This window comes from Puma concolor, chromosome E3 (genome assembly GCF_028749965.1).
Source record: "Puma concolor isolate L17-30 chromosome E3, mPumCon1.1.hap2, whole genome shotgun sequence".
NCBI classification, from domain to species: domain Eukaryota; kingdom Metazoa; phylum Chordata; class Mammalia; order Carnivora; family Felidae; genus Puma; species Puma concolor.
Genome location: NC_141682.1, coordinates 462,293 through 478,374, shown reverse-complemented (window position 1 = coordinate 478,374; position 16,082 = coordinate 462,293). Strand labels below are relative to the sequence as shown.

Sequence of the window (16,082 nt, the reverse complement as noted above, 5' to 3'; positions counted from 1 at the left end):
CTTGTCTTTTATTACTTGATGTTGGTTGTTTCTGAATCTTTCTGATCCTTTCTTCTTTTTCTCTTTTTTATGGTTTGCTGGGTTTCTTTAGTAGCACAGTTGAAATTGCTTGTCTTTATACACTGCATATGTATTAGTGGTGTTTGATTTGTGGTTATTATTAGGTTTGTACCTAACCACTTCTTCATATAGAAGTCTATACTAAGTTGATAGTTGTTTAAGTTTGAACCAGTTCTTTACTCCTCTCCTCCCCGTGTTGTAGATATGTAGTGTCATATTTCAAAACCTTTCATATCGCGAATACCTTGGCTGATGTTTTATAGATATACTCATTTTTATTGCTTGTGCGTTTCGCATTTTAATACTGTCACTTTAGGTATTTCTTTTCCACTTAAAGAGTCCCCTTTAACATTTCTTGCAGGGGTGGTTTGTTGGTTATGAACTCGCTTAGTATTTATTTGGGAACATCTTGATCTCTCCTTCCATCTGAGTGATATTGTGCTGGATAGACTATCTTTGGCTGCAGATGTTTTCCATTTGGGACCTTTACCATACCGTGCTGCTCACTTAACGGTTTCAAAGTTTCTTCTGAAAAACATCCAGTGATAGCCTTATGGGGTTTCCCTTGCAGGTAACTGCCATCCTTTGTTTTCCTGCTGTTAAAATTTTGCTTTATCATGACATTCTGCATTTTAATTACTATATGATTTGGTGTGGATCTGCTTCTGTTGAATATATTGGGGGTTCTTTGTGCCTCCTGCTTCTGGATCTGTTTCCTTCCCGCATTAGGGAAATTTTCATCTATTGTGTCTTCAAATAAATTTTTTGGTTCTATTTCTTGGAGTTCTGAGAATGAGAAATAGGACAGGAAAGACCTGTTGAAGGTTCTCTGATGAATCACTAGATTTGCATGTGTGGAGGATAGATTTGGGACTCAAATGAATAACCTACCTTTAACTTCAAAGAACTAGAAAAAAACTACAGTCTACGTCCAATGTTCTCAAAAGGGACAAAGTAATCCATATGAGAGTAGAAACCAATGAAACTGAGATCATGAAATCAATAGAAAATCTGAAGAAGATCAAAAGTGGGTTTTCTGAAGAGTGAAACAAAATTGTCAATACTATACATAGACTATGCTAAGACAGAGGACCTTATTCAAAAGAATTATAAATAAAAGAGTAGACATTACACCTGATACCAAAGAAACATAAAGGAGACAAAGAGGCGACTACGGCCAAATTAGATGCCAGCAAACCGCCTACCTAGAAGAAATGGATAGATTCTTAGAAACACACAACCTACCAAGACTGTATCAGGAAGAAATAGAAGGTTTGCACAGACCCATTAAAGGAAGACTGCATCAATACAAGAAGATAACCAATGCAAGTATATTGAATCAGTAATCGAAATTCTCTCAGGGAAGAAAAGCCCAGGACCAAGTGGATTCACTGGTGAATGTGAATAAACGTTTGTAGAAGAAACTAACAGCAGTTGTCTCACTGATTCAAAAGGAATGAACACCACCAAACTCATTTCATGATACTGGAATTACCCTGGTAGGAGCCAGAAAAGGATACTACCTGAACAGAAAACTATAGTCCAGTATTCCCGTGATGAATATAGATGACATGTAACATAGTGTGTCAGCTATTCCCAAATAACATGATTTTTTAAAATAAGGTAAAGGAATGAAATAAAAAGTTTAATGTAAAAGAACCTGTTAATATCTAATCAAGAAATGCAGTAAAGTTCCAAACTAGAAAGTCACCATATCAAATTCTATAACATTCCTATACACTAACCAAATTATCTAAGAAGTAAAGAAAACAATCCCATTTACAATAGCATCAAAAACAATAAAATTTATAGGAATAAATTTAGCCAAGGAAGTGAAAGATCTCTCTACAGAAAACTATAACACCTGTGTACAGAAATGGAAGAAATTCAATTTGGATGAAAGAAACAGGAGAACACACAAGTCAGTGAAAAGCCATCCCACGTCCATCTTTTGCAGGAATTAATATAGATACAATGTCCATACTACCCAAAGCCATCTGGAGATTCAGTGCAATCTCTATCAAGACTCCGATGCAATTTGTATGCAATTAGAAAATCATATCCTAAAATGTATTTGGAACCACAAAAAGACCCCAAGTAGCCAATGCAAGAAAGAACAAAACAGGAGGCATCACACTTCTTGATTTCAAGCTGCATTCTAACACAAAGAAATCAGATATATCACTGGCATAAGCACACACACACAAGACAAGGGAATGGAAATTGAGAGCCCAAACTAAACCCTTGCATGCACAGTCAACTAGTATTTGACAAGGGAGTCAAGAATACACAGTGGAGAAGGGTAGTCTCTTTTTAAAAAATTTTTTTAACGTTTATTTATTTTTGAGACAGAGAGAGAGACAGCATGAACAGGGGTGGGTAGAGAAAGAGGGAGACACAGAATCTGAAACAGGCTCCAGGCTCTGAGCCGTCAGCACAGAGCCTGATGAGGGGCTCAAACTCACGGACCGCGAGATCATGACCTGAGCCGAAGTCAGACGCTTAACCGACTGAGCCACCCAGGTGCCCCGGAGAAGAGTAGTCTCTTGAATAACTGGTGCTGAGAAAAAAGGATATTCACATGTGTAATGTGTAAAGCTTAGCACCTTATGTTATACCACTCCAAGAATTAATTAGAAATGGATTAAGGATGTAAATGAATGATACAGAAACAAAATTCTTCCTCATCATTTCAGCTCTTACTATGCCAACATGGAGCTGTTGAGGTGGTGAAGGGCTGGGTGGAGAGTAGTCCTGGAAATAGAAGACTGTGTAGAACAGACTTTCTTTAGTAGTCTGGAGTTATCCCTCTGATCCTTTAAGACTAGCCACTTCCTTCCCTACGTTTGCAGACACAGCTAGTACCATGCATGCTGCCAGCAATGCACTGCTTTGTCTCCTCCAACTCCTAAAAGCTCTAGGTGGGACCCATTGGGAAGGGTGGAGTTTAGTGGCACCAATGATGCCCTGTTGAAGCCAGATGGAGGGGAAGGAGACAGGTACCATTCCAGCTTCATTGGGGTTCAGGTATGTTAGTATTGGTGTTGGATTTTTCACCTTTTACCCTAACACATCTCCAAAGTTTAATTTCTGTCCTGCAGGTCCACGTGGTTTCCAGAACATTTCCTCCTTTCCCAGAACTTCCCTCCATGTCCTACTCCATGGGCTGCCCTTTATCACTATCTGTGGGCTTTAGGCCACCTCCACCTTTTCCAAATTGGGGTCCTCTGGGACCTCACCTTCCACCTCCACCATCTGGAAAGATGATATGACCAGTATGAGTTGACTTATAAAACACGTTTTGTCTTTTACTTGTTATGTGTTTGGAGAAGATGCAGTGACGGCACCACAGGGCTTACAGGCCAGCCTGAGTGAGGATGTTGTAACGTGATTCAGGTTTCTCAGGACATGCATGAAATGGGCAGTCATTTCCACATAGCTGGGCAACACGTGTCTCTGATAGAGAAGGAAAGAGGCCTTATACATGCGACAGACACAGCACTCCCTAGGATGTCACTTGTACAGAGACCATGTGCTGGGCTCTCTGAGGGATGAGCCACACCACTAACTTAGTTTCTAGTGAGTTGAGACCTGAGCTGTTCACAGCTGCTTGATTAGTTATAAAAACACCCGAACCAGGGTCCTGTAAACCTTCCTCAAGAGACGGGATCAGATCTCCCTCTTGTCCTCAAGGGTCACCCGAGGCACATGAAAAACCCTCTGCCCCTGGTAAGGGACCCGAGAGTGTGAATGAGTTGAATATAATGAAACATGTGGCGGATGGTTTCTTTTTCTTCCACACAGTCTATGCAGGTCAGAATCAACCTCCATCTACCTCCATCCTTTATGAGACCTAGGACGTGGTGCAGCTCCCATGGGGAATATCAGTTGTGTCTCTACCAAGGATGCAGAGAAAGACAAGGTAAATTCTGTTGCCCATTTCAGTTGCAATGATTTCTGGAAATTTTTATCTGGCCTTGTCTGGTTTTCTATGTCCTCTAGTGTCTTTACTGCTTGATTTACATCCTCACAAGCCTCCAGGCTTCTCCAGTTTAAGATCATCATGTTAGCTAGAGCCTCTGGAAGCCACAAGTGCATGGAGGCTGAGGACCACGTGGCTCTCACTTTGTGTTTTTGGAAATAACTTGAGGAGGGTGACACTTCATTGCACCCTCAAGTCTTCTGGAGCATCTGACTCCTTCCACACCTTCTTTACATGGGATTATCCTTATTATTTTCATTTTTTCCTATTTTAGTGTAGGCGATGAATTTGTTCAGAATGTCTGCTATGAGCCTCGTGACTGGAATAGATAAAAACTCTTTCCAACATTATATTGTGTGCTTTGTGCAGTGCTGAGGGTTTTTAGAAAAATTTCAGAATTCATTACTGGTCCTTCTGTGTTGGTAAATATACAATAGAGAATTTCTCCAGTTGTCCCCTTCGTGGAAATACTCTGAATTTTTAGAAGCGGCATGTGTAATCAAAAATGTATATGGAACTGCAGTCACGAAGGGAGAGAATCAGTGATTACCTGCAGGGCCAGTGTCTCACAGAGTTCTTCAGTTGTGTTTATATGAGCAGGTTCTCTTGTGTCCCGGGAGCAGTTGTAATTGGTACTTTGTCTCATGTTACCTTATGGGAGTTTTACACCTGAAGTTGAGACATGTTTCTGTTCATTCTTTTATGTAGAATTTCTACCTCCCTTTTACAATGGGACAAAATAGCTCTGCAATTCATATTGTATTTAAAAGCTGAATTACCTGTGAATTAAGATAAACATACTGGAGACCAATGAATGTGCACAGGTAATGTGTTTCTCTCAGAAAACACATTTTCAGGCCCCCTGCAGGACTCCAGGAATCCCCATCTCCTCAGAGGTCTCTGTGGCCTTGCACAGAAGATGTCTTTGTCAGGGAGGGAAGCAGAGTGAGGACAGGCATGGGATCGCAGGTTGAGCTTTGACCCTGGGGTGGCCCTGAATCTCTGTGTGGTGCTGGGCTTTTCTTTCATTCCTTCATGTTCTGTCTGTTCTCAGTGTGAAAATAAAAAGTCTGCATATCTGGTGGAAGAGGACACCAGAGGGGTCCTGGACACAGATGCCTGCCTCCTGGAATACGCTCCTTTATTAGACCGGCATTACTGCCATCAATCTTCTAGAATAGGACTCCTTGGCTTTCTGCATTTGTAGACATGGGCAGTGACGTGTGGCGACAGTAGTTTTTCCTTGTGCTATCTGGTACCTTCAGGTTGTAGGTGGGACCTCGTGGGAGGGTAGAGTTTTCTGGCACTGATGCTCCATTCTGCTAGAACCCGTGAATGAACAAGGGGCCAGGTGCTGACACCTGCTTCATTGTGTTTCAGCTCCTGTGGGCGTTCTGCTTCTGTCTGTCATACCAACATACCTGTCATTTCTGTTCTGTAGGTCCCTATGGATTCAAGAGGACCTCCTCCTTTCCCAGGTCCATTCTGCAGGCCCTTCCCCACAGATCCCCTTTATCACTGTTCAATGGCTCTATGAGCCACCTCCAGCTCTTTGGTGTTCTCATGGACAGGACTCACCACTTCCACCTCGACTATTTGTGAGATGATCTGAACAGTATGAGTTGACATGTTCAGCTTCTGTGTTGTTGAGTCTTTGAGAAGATGTAGAGATGGCCTCACAGGCTTTGTAATGCAAGGGTGCTGCTGGATGAGGACACTGTTAAAATTCCTCAAATTTCTCAGGACATACATATGTTGGGCTGTGTCATTTTCCATTGCTGAGCTGGGCTATATATGTCTCTTGTGGAGAAGGAAAGAGTCTTTTAATAGAAAAGCAGGCATATCAGTTCTGTATATGTGCCTTGTACACAGTCCATGTCCCTGGCTCTGTGAGAGATGAGGCAAACCCTTACCATCAGGGGCTTCAAGTGTCCTAATGGGGAGAGAGTCACATGCATTAAATGACATGGAACTTCTGATCTACAATAGTGGAAGCTCCAGTAATGGGTCCTCAAGTACAAGAGACGGAGACATGAATCTCATGGGAATGAATTGGAGGTTGTGCATGAGAAGGGAGAGCTGAGATGGTGCAGAGGGGAGGGTGTTGGACTCAGTGACATGGAGTTGGAGGCCATTTCTGGCAGGGCCCACAACCTGGGCAGGGAGAGTGAGCGCAGAGTGACATCCACACAGAGCTGCTGCATGGGTTCAAGGACAGTTCATGCAGGTATCATCTCTGAAATGTCATTGTGGCCAACGTGCACCTAGTTCATTATCTAAATAAAGACTGTTGTTTCCCTTGGTTTTCTGAAGGTTCTGGATCCGTGTGAAAGAATGCCCTGGAGAATTGTATTTTAACTTGGTTCTTATGGGATGCTTGTCTGCCTAAGTTTGTGTGCCTCTGTGAGACTAAATGGGACGAAAGGTTGATCAGCTGTGTGGCTTCCTTGGCCTTCAGCCTGAGTCAGACTCTTAGCGGGGAATTCAGGGTTGATCAGGAAACTCCCCTGCTGGACTCTTGTCACCGCACCCCTGAACCTACTGTCACCACCCTCCATGAAGTTTTGCATCTCTGAAACTTCCCTCACAATTTCCTGAGGCATTGCCTGGGATCCTGCTGTCTCAGCCCTAATGCCACCTCTCAGTGGGGCCATCTCAGAGCCTCAGCTTTGTAATCTGAGAAGCAGGAACAGTGTTGGTCTCTGAGGTCAGTGCGATGAAGAGGTGGTTAAGCACATAAGGAATTTGTAAAATGTATGGGATGAGTGGGCATTCACCCTTCTCAGGGTGGAAATGAATGTATCTGCACACAGAAGATCATCAGATGTTCATTCACTTTCATGAAACTAAGGGTATAATGCCTAAGGCTGGGAGATTGGCAATTCCTGTTTCAAAAGATACAGCAAAGACCCCTGTGTTTTTTCTATTAAAATTCAGGTCCTACTTTACAAAGAAGGAAAAGATAAGTATGAGAATGTGTACATTCAGGGATCTACATCTAAGATCTGAGGTAGACACACAAATGCAGCCACACAAATATGTGCTCATTCAAGGCCAAGATGTATTGTAGAAGAAAAATGTATAGAGGAGAAGAGAAGATCCCTTTGCAATAACTCAAAATCATTTTGACATAGAGGGCAATCAGTTTGAATTTTTTTTTGTTTTTTTTTTTAACGTTTATTTATTTTTGAGACAGAGAGAGACATAGCACAAATGGGGGGAGGGTCAGAGAGAGAGGGAGTCACAGAATCTGAAACAGGCTCCAGGCTCTGAGCTGTCAGGACAGAGCCCGACGCGGGGCTCAAACTCACGGACTGCGAGATCATGACCTGAGCCGAAGTTGGACACGTAACTGACTGAGCCACCCAGGCGCCCCTGAAATTTGAATAGCACACTGAACCATTACAAACCAGCTGTGGTTATTATATATTTAGAGATGGTGTGTAATCTGCCCCTTGGTCTGAATGCTTTCCCTGCCCATCCCGTCCCTTCCACTTTGTCCTTTCTAATGTCCCCTAATACACTTGTCACAGTTGTGTTTCTGTGTCAGCGTCTGCTTCCAGGAAAATCGACACTCATTCCCCATCAAGTGTACACTTTGAGGTTCCTATATACACAGTTAACCAACACATCGTATGTACAGTATTGGTGGAAGAAGACAAATCATTCTTTGGGGTTGTATTGCCTGGAAGGGACCTATAGTTCCATCTGAGGAGTTAGATGCATCCTTTAGGGAGCTCTGGTGGTGGTGGTTAGTTCTGTAGATAGATACTCATGAGCACACGGCATGCATGCTAGTTGATGGGGTTTGTGCTGATGAGCAGGGCAGGTATCTGTCTCCAGGAAAGGGTCTATTTTGATGGTGAGGAATGGATTCAGGAGACCAGTAAGGAGGCCCTGCATTAATTCAGCTCTTGTCCCCTTGTGCACCTTACCAGCTGCCCCCAATAGCACCAATCCAGGTGGCCTCCAAGGGGGCAAATGGCGCAGCTTTTGTGGTGAGTCACGTGATGTCCCACAAAGCTTCCCCTGTTGCCTTATTGAGGGATGGGGAGGGCAGAGGTCCATGGTCTGAGATAGGTTCCTTCGACACCACCCAGGAGAGTTGTGTGTAAGCCTATGGCTCCTTCTACATCGGCCAATCCAATCCACTTTGCCCCAGGGACTCTGAACCTGTGAGCCCCTTTTTCCTCCCAGCTTAGGGAAGCAGCCAGCTCTCCAACAGCTTTTGGGTCATGGCTGGGCCACCAAGGGTAAATGTCTGGCTGTCCCCATGCTGCCAGCATTGCTATAGCAAATGTCAACGTGAGCAACTGCTGTACAGGGGATTCTCCTCTATTGTGATCGGGGCCTGGGACAAAACAAGACATGAGAGAGGGAGAGACAGGAGTGCCCTGTGCTCCTGGACAGGGCTGCATGCACAGAGCAGATATCCTGAAGCCTGGGGAGAGGTGGAGAAAGAGACAGGCAGGGAGAGAGACACTGAATAAGTGATAGGGGAACCGGGCAAGTCCTGGAGAGTGAAAGGAAGAAACAGAGAGAGATGTGGTTAGAGAGAAACAGAGACAAAGAGGAAGTAAAAGGAGGAAAGTGGAGACCTGGTCCAGGAATGTGGATGGGGTGAGATGGGCCAGCGGAGAGGGGATGTCTGAAGTGTCTCTGAGTGCGGGGGCAGAAATGGCTGCTATCACGGGCATCAGAGTTCTGTGAGTGCAAGACTCCAACATCCCTGGGGCCAAGCTTTGCAGAGGTCATTGCATTTGAAAAGATGGGTATCCCTCATTTCTCCTGGAATTGTGAGGCTCATCCTCATGTTCTGTCATGGAGAGGGATGTCTTGAGGCAGAGTGTGCTGCTCTTTGGCAGGTAAACTCCAGAGCCCGCCCTGTGGGGAGGGGACCCGGACCCATCTCCCTCACTGCCCCAGGCCCTGTTGGATTTCCCTGCCGCTCCCTACCAGCTGGTCTTCCTCATGTTCTGAACTGAGGCATCAGGCATTGTGTTGCCCCCAGGTCCTGCAGTCTGGACCTGGCAGAGTTGAACTGCTGATATTGATAAAAAGTATTTGACAAGAAGGTCCATATTCTCCCTCTGGAACTAGCGGTGTGCATCAAGAACGTGGGTTTCTATCCTCCTGTCCACTGCCAAACTGAGGATGCCAGATGGTAGGTGAACACTTTAAAACACCGTAGTCTTCTCTTACATCAAATTCAAAGACATTTTCTTGTCCCAGCTTTAATTCTGAAGAGATGGCAATTAGTAATTAAAGGCATAATGGTCCTATAGGAATTTGACCTATATGACTGATGGACATTATTTCATACATCTGTATCCCTAAAGCACATTTCATTGGAAATATTAGCCAAGGATACATACAGTAAATTCATAACAGATGTGCAGCTCCCTGTAGGTTGCATTCTGACCTTGTCATGTATGTGTCATCAAAGATATCATTAGTGACTTTTCAGATAAGCTTTCAACATCAAGGTGGTGATGTTAGAGAATCTGGTATAAGTGGAATTTCACAGATTCTAAATTAGGAATGATTTTTTAATATATAATGTTTCTGTTTTTCTTTTTTGGAGAGAGCCTGAGTGGGGAAGGGGTGGAGAGAGCAGAAGACACCAAATCTGAGGCAGGCTCCAGGCTCTGAGCTGTCAGTACAGAGCCTGAAGCAGGGCTCAAACTCATGGACTGCAAGATCATGACCTGAGTGGAAGTCAGACGCTTAACTGACTAAGCCACCCAAGCGCCCCAGGAATGATAGTTTATTGTTCACACATTTGTTGTATTAGTTTCAGGCATACATTGTAGTCATTCCATATGTCTATAAATTATGTTGTACTTCAGCACAAGTGTAGCTATCATGTAGAAGCATGCAACAGTAATATTACAGGATGGACTCTCTTCCATTGGCTGTCCCTTGTATCCCTAGGACTCATTCATTCCATAGCTGGAAGCTGGTATCTCTCTCTCAAAGGTGTTAATTCTTTATCTAACCTAAACACTATGGTGGTAAACACGATGACCTCTTGTTCAGCATGTGTAAATTGCTGGTCTATTTTTCTGGGAACGTTACATAAAGCATTACAAAGGATGTCATTACATTAATAAATTCGGTTTCATTCTTCACTCACAAGAAAGGAGAAGGAAAAGATTTTTTGTGTTCCGGGCCCTGTCACTAAGACCCTTCCCATTGTGGAGAACAGGCTGGGTTGCTCAGAGCACCTTCGATCCCTCAGCTGAGCGACCAGGGCTTTCAACATTGCAGGAATTCCCCTGGTGGCCAGCAGAGAGAGCTCGAGCACCACACACCCGAAGGGCGGTTTCCTCTGCCTGGGCAGTGATGGTCAGCAGAGGGCGCATCATCGGCTTTTCCGACCCAGGAAACCTCAGAGCAGGAAGGGTTGCTGTTGCTCCCAGAGGACACAGGGCCTCTGCTGCTGCCTCAGGACAGAGAGCAGAGCTGCCTTTCCAGCCCGTTCTTCCACCCGCCCCAGGGGAGACCTCGGGAGCTTAGCAGCAACTTGGCATCTCCTGAATCACCGGAGAGAAGCTGCCTTGTTGTACTGAGTGCTGAGGAGGGGGTGCTGGGTGGCTTCCCTGGGCAAGCTGGTTGCTGAGCAGCACAGGCCCTTGCATTTTCTGGGCCGTCCCCATGTTTCATTCCTCCCCTTCCCAGACAGTATTTGAACAAGACATATTTTACTAAAGGACTCATGGATTGTGGGGTCCCACGACATCACCTCATCGATGCAGTCGATGGTTTGTTCCAGATTCAGGCTTGTTTCCGGGAAGAAACCCTGACAGACATTCAGAGGAACGGGAGCTGCATTCAGTTAGGACGTGAATACATGAAATGCTTATCTCAGGACCTTCTAGAAGAATGAGCTGGGACTCACTTTCCGAGTCCTGCTGGAACCAGAGACCGAGGTAAGGGCACAAACTGTCCCCCACATCATACATGCTTTTTAAAAAATTTCATGGTTATTTTTCCAACCTAGTGAAGTGATTGAAAATTACAGAAAACCTGGTAGGTACCTGTCATTAACCTTATGTTATCTTTTAATATAAATTCCAGTGAGTAAAAACACAGTGTAATATTAGTTTCAGGTGTACAATATAGAGGACCACTTCAACACATCGCCCAGTGGTCATCCCAGGTGCATTCTTAATCCCCAGCAGCTGTTTCACCCATTCCCCATCTCGCTGTGGAAGCCCTCAGTTTGTTTCCCAGTTAAGAGTCTGTTTGTCACTGTCTCCCCTCCCCCCCCCCGCCCCATCTTGTTTTGTTTCATTTCCACGTGTTAGTGACATCATCTGGTATTTGTCTTTTTCTGACAGGTTTATTTCACCCAGTATAACGTTCTCTCGCTCCATCCACCTCGTGGTCAATGACAAGATTTCCTGTTTTTACGGCTAAATAATATTACATTCCATACACTACATCTCAGTTTATTCATCAGTTGATGGATGCTCGGGCAGTTTCCGTAATTTGGCTGTTGTGGAAAATGCTGCTGTAAACATCAGGGTGCATGTATCCCTTTGAAGAATTATTTTTGTATTCTTTGTGGAAGTACTTCGTAGTGAAATTGCTGGATCGTAAGGCAGTTCTATTTCCATTTTTTTTTAAATGAATCTCCATGATGTTTTCCAGAGTGGCTCCACCTGTTTGCATTCCTGCCCACAGTGCAAGAGGGTTTCTCTTTCCCCTTATCCTTGCAACACCTGTTTCATCATTCATTGATTTTAGTCATGCTGACAGATGTCATGTGTTATCTCATTGTAGTTTTGAATTGTGTTTCCCTGAAGATGAGTAATGTTGAGCATCTTTACATGTCTCTTGGCTATGCGTATATCTTCCTTGGGAAAATGTCCATTCATGTCGTCTGCCCATTTTTAATTGGATTTTTCATTTCTTGGGTGCTGTATAACTTTATATATTTTGGACACTAACCCTTTATCAGATGTCGTTTACAAATATTATTCTTGTAGGTGTTTTAGTTTTGTTGACTATTTCCTTGGTGACAGAAGCTTTTTATTTTTATGAAGTCCCATTATTTTTGCTTGTGTTTCCCTTACCTCAGGAGATATATCTACAAAGACGTTTGCAGACAAAGTCAAATAAGATACTGCCTGTGTTAGGTATCCTCTGGGATTTTTATGGTTTCAGGTTTCACACATAGGTATTTATCCGTGTTGGATTTATTTTTGTGTATGTTGTAAGGAAGTGGTCCGTTGTTGTTTTTGTTTTGTTTTCCAGGTTGCTGTCTAGTTTTTACAAAACCATATGTTGAGGAGACTTTTTTAAAGTTTATGTATTTATTTTTGAGAGAGAGAGCATGCACAAGAGGGGCAGAGAGAAATGGAAAGAGAGAATCCCACGCATGCTCTGCACTGCCCTGAGATCATTATCTGAGCTGAATCCACAATCACATGCTTTGGAGCCACCCATGTGTCCCAAGACTATCTTTTTTTTTCCATTGGATATACTTTCCTGCTGTGTTGAGAATTAATTGACCATATAGGTGTGAATTCATTTCTGGGTTTCCATTCTATTGATCTCTGCGTCTGTATTTTTGTTGTTTTTGTTTGCCGGTACCATATTGTTATGTTCAGTACAGCTTTGTAATGGAACCTAAAGTCTGGAAGTGTGATGTCTGCAGCTTTAGTTTTCTTCTTCAAGTTTGTTTTGGCTGTTTGGGGTCTTTGTCGTTCCATACAAATTTTGGGATTATTTGTTCTAGTTCTTTGACAAATGTTTTTGTGAGTGTGATAGGTATTTCATTACATGTGCAGATTGTTTTGAGGAGTGTAGACATTTTAACAGTGTTTTGTTCTTCCCATCCATGAACATGAAATGTATTTCCTTTTCTTTGTGTCCTCTTCCATTTCTTTCATCAGTGTTTCATAGCCTTTAGAGTACAGGTCTTTCACCTCTTTGGTTAGGTATATTCCTGGTATCTTGTGGTATTTGTGAACCTGTCAATGGGATTTATCCCTTTCTCTCTGTGTTAATTCATGATTCGTGTATAGAAATGCAATATATTTATGTACGTTGATTTCTGAATACTGTGACTTGTCAAATTCATATATCAATTCTAGCAATTGTTAAGGGAGTCTTTCATGTTTTTTTATAGAGCACATCATGTCAGTTCCAAATAGTGAAAGTGCTACTTCTTCCTTGCCGATTTGGATGCCTCTTATTTCTTTTCGTTGTCTGATGGCTGTGGCGAGGGTTTGCCGTACTATGTGGAATAACAGTGGTGAGAGGGGTCATCCCTGTCTTGTCCCTGACCTTGGAGGAAAAACTTTCAATTTTTCCCCATTGAGGATGAGATTAGTTGTGGGTTTTTCCTAGATGACCTTTATTATTTGCAGGTAGGTTGAGTATCAATGTACTTTGCTGAGGGTTTTTATCATGAATGGATGTGACATTTTGTCAAATGGTTTTCCTGCATCTGTTGAAAGCATCATATTGTTCATATCCTTTCTTCTACTACTGTGGTGCATCATGTTGATTTGTGAATGTGGAACCACCCTTGCAGCCCAGGAATATATCCCTCTTGATTATGGTAAATGATGCTACTAATGTATTGTTGACTTTGATTTGAAGGTATTTTAATGAGAATTTGTGCGTACATACTCATCAGGCTATTGGTCTGCAGTTTTATTAAAAAATTTTTTAACATTTTTAAAATGTTTATTTCTTTACTTAGAGTACATAAAAGTGAGGTAGGGGCAGAGAGACAGGGAGAGAGAGAATCCTGGCCATGCCCCACACTGTCATGGCAGGTCCAATGTGGGACTGGAACCTACACACCGCAAGATAATGTCCTATTCCGAAATTAAGAGTTGGACAGTAAACCAACTGAGCCACACAGGTGCCGCTGCAGCTTTAAGTTTTAGTGGAGGCTTTATCTGGTTTTGGTATCAGGGTAATGATGGCCTCATAAGATGAATTTGTACGTTTTCCTTCTTTTTTATTTTTTGTAATAATTCGAGGAGAATACATATTACCTCTTCTTTAAATGGATGGTAGAATTCATGAGTGAAGCCATCTAGCCCTGAACTCTTGTGTTTGGGGGGAGATTTTTTAAATTACTGATTTGATTTCTTTCTGTTTTCAGATTTTATGTATCTTCCTGTTTCAGTTTTGGTAGTTTGTATGTTTCTAGGAATTTGTCCTTTTTTCTCAGAGTGTCCAATTTGTTGCATATAGTTTTTCATAGTATTATCTTCTAATTATATTTTTGTGGTGTTGACTCTTATTTCTCCTTTCTTATTTGTGATTTTATTTGAGTCCTTTCTCTCTTCTTTGTGAAAAGTCTGCCTAGGAGGTTTTCAAGTTGATTACTGCTTGCTAAGAACCAGCCCCTGGTTTCATTGATTTGGTTTAGTGTCTTTTTGGTTTCTATATTCCTTATTTCTGCCTTAATCTCTATTATTTCCTTCCTTCGGCCATTCTTCTTCTCATTCCTTTAATTGTAAGTTAGGATTGTTTGAGATTTTTCTTGCTCTTTAAGGTAGGCTTGTATTGCTGTATACTACCATTGTAGACTGCTTTTGCCACATGCCAAAGGTTTTTACCAGTGTATTTTCATTTTCATTTGTTTCAGTGTATTTTCTCAGTGATTTCCTGTTTGGCTCATTCATTTAGTAGCATGTTATTTAACCTCCCTTTATTTGTGGTCTTTCTCCCCTTCCCCCCCCCCCCCCCCCCCCCGCTTCTTTGTGGTGGACTTCAAGTTTCCTAGCTTTGTGGTCAGAAAAGATGCTTGGTCTGATCTCTGTCTTTGGGTACCTCTTGAGGCCTGATTTGTGACCTAGAATGTGATCTATTCTGGAGAATGCCCCATGTGCGCTCGAAAAGAATGTGTACTCTGCCATTGTAGTATGGAGTGTTCTGAATATATCTGTTAAACCTGGCTGGTCCAGTGTATCATTCAAAGCCATTGTTTCCTTGTTGATTTTCTGTTTACAGTTTCTGTCCATTGATGTGAGTGATGTGTTAAAGTCCTCTATTATCGTTATATTATTATAAATGAGTTCCTTTATGGTTGTTGTTAAATGTATTATGTACTTGGTGATCGCATGTTGGGTGCATCAAAATTTACAATGATTGGATATTCTTGTTTGGCCGTCCCCTTTAGTATGAGATAGTGTCCATCTTCATCTCTTATTATAGCTTTATTTATTTATTTATTTTTATTTAAGTCTTAGTTGACATACAGTGCATTCTCGGATTCAAGAGTAGAATTCAGTGATTCATCCCTTACATACAACACCCAGTGCTCATCACAAATGCTCCCCTTAATACTCGTCCCCCATCTAGCCCAGCGCTGACCCATCTCCCTCCATCAACCTTCAGTTTTTTCCTCTAACATTAAGAGACTCATGTGGTTTGTTACCACTCTTCTCTTTTCCTGCCCCCTTCCGATGTTTTCATGTGTTTTGTTTCTTCAATTCCACATGAGTGAAATCATATATTTGTCTTTCTCTGATTGACATATTTCACTTAGCATAATACATTCTAGCTCCATCCACATCGTTGCCAATGGCAAGATTTCATTCTTCTTTTTTTTTTAAATTTTTTTTTCAACGTTTATTTTTGGGACAGAGAGAGACAGAGCACGAACGGGGGAGGGGCAGAGAGAGAGGGAGACACAGAATCGGAAACAGGCTCCAGGCTCTGAGCCATCAGCCCAGAGCCCGACGCGGGGCTCGAACTCACGGACCGCAAGATCGTGACCTGGCTGAAGTCGGACGCTTAACCGACTGCGCCACCCAGGCGCCCCAAGATTTCATTCTTCTTGAAGCTGAGTTATATTTCATTGTATATACGTATATATGTATATATGAACATAGATATGCATATACATATGTGTATACACACACACACACACACACCACAACTTTATACCTTCATCTATTGATGGATACTTGGGCTTTTCCATAGTTTGGCTACTGTTAATGCTGGTATAAATACTGGGTGCATGCAATGTCACTATTAGGTATTTTTACCCAAAGGGTACCAAAAT

General features: G+C 42.6%; 1 long non-coding RNA gene across 2 annotated transcripts in view; it reads left to right on the top strand.

The window, feature by feature from the left end:
- Positions 1-3,006: 3,006 nt before the first annotated feature.
- LOC147572829 (uncharacterized) overlaps positions 3,007-16,082 on the top strand; it is a 48,059-nt gene continuing 34,983 nt past the window's right edge. For both annotated transcript variants that reach the window (XR_015245552.1, XR_015245551.1), the window contains exons 1-2: positions 3,007-3,982; positions 10,818-10,974. This is a non-coding gene — a long non-coding RNA (uncharacterized LOC147572829). The remainder of the gene's footprint in view (positions 3,983-10,817; positions 10,975-16,082) is intronic.